This window comes from Hevea brasiliensis, chromosome 14 (genome assembly GCF_030052815.1).
Source record: "Hevea brasiliensis isolate MT/VB/25A 57/8 chromosome 14, ASM3005281v1, whole genome shotgun sequence".
Lineage (NCBI taxonomy): Eukaryota > Viridiplantae > Streptophyta > Magnoliopsida > Malpighiales > Euphorbiaceae > Hevea > Hevea brasiliensis.
The window spans coordinates 23141965-23143645 of NC_079506.1; positions in this window are offsets into that span (position 1 = coordinate 23141965).

Below are 1681 nucleotides of genomic sequence, written 5' to 3' on the forward strand. Positions count from 1 at the left end.
CATTTTACAAAAATTTCATGAGCTGAATTATAAATTTGTATCTTATTTTTCATAACAAAATAACTATACTTTATATAAAACTAAGTAATATATATATATATATATATATATATATATATATATATATTAGATTTAGCAGCAATACATCTAAAATTTGCTGTTATAGGTTTATAGTAGTAATATATAAATTATTGCATGTTGCTGCTATAAAATTATAATTATAAATATTTTATAATAAAATTGTAGTTGCTAAAAAAATTTAATTACAGGCAACAATAATTGTTACTGTAAAAGTTTTTAATAACAACAACAATTACTATTATATCTTTTTTATTTATCATTAGTCATAATTGTTTATGTTATTGGTGTATGTTAACTTTATAAGCTACAAAATGTTTAATTTTAACATTTATTGTAATGCATGTTAGTCGGAAGAAATTTTTGGTTTTAATGAGTGTGCCTTATTCGCATTAATCCCTCAGAAATTTTTTTTGGCTAGATAAATTTTTCAGACTGAATACTCAATGCATGCAGTATGTGACTCAAAGGAATAACTGTCTAGTATAACGATGATTCTATGTAGATAACTCATATGAAATGAAAAATAAATAAGAATTAGTCATATATTGATAAGTGGACTCTATAAAATTATAACTATTAGATAACTAACAAACAGTTTTTCCTTTTCTAAAATTTAATAACTGAAATTACTGACATATTTAATTTCTATTAACTTGCCATTCTATGTAACTGCCTGCATGAAATCACATTTTCATAATATAATTTCTCAACTCAAAGGTGTGCTAATTGGTAGCTTTAGATTTTCTGGCAATAGCTTACCTTTGCACCACTTGGAACTCAGAACCTAAATACTGAATATGGGGATATTTATTAAAACTTGAAATTAAATTCGTTGTTTATTTTTCTTAAATATTGAGTATAGGAATTATTAAATTTTCGTTTTTTTTCACTTATCAAAATTTCAATTAGAAAAATTAAATGAAAATCTTAAAAGAAGAAAAATACTAAGCAAGAGAAAAAAAAATAAAAACCACAAATTAGAATATGATTTATTATTATTATTATTATTATTACTATTATTATTATTATACTATTTAAGGCAATATATTTGAGCATATTTATCATTAAATTCGCTATCATAGACTTATTCTTCTTAATCATACATTATTTTTTTTCATTGCAATTATTTGTCAAAGTTATTTTATTGTTACAATGAATATTTAAAGGAAAATAATTAATAATTATTTAAAAATAAAAAATTAATTTAATTTTGATAATTATATAATCATTCAAAATTTTAATAAAAATTTAAATTGCATTTAACATAATTAATTAAGAATTTATCATTAACAAAGGTTTTAGCATGATTTTAAAAAGGTAAAATATAAAATAAATATTAAATTATATTATATTAATTAGACGCACACTCAAAACGACTAATTGAGGTTTGAATTTAAAATTCTATAAATTTTAGTACCATTGAGTTCAAGCACATTAAATAAATTATATTAATTTTATTATCTTCTCTCTGTACCTCTTGTTTGATCAAATCTGCCCCTTCCATTCTTTATATAAACTCTCCTTCTTGTCCACAAGAAGTACGGAGAGAGAGAGACACAGAGAGAATTAACAACAATGGAAGACAATGATGCATGTATCC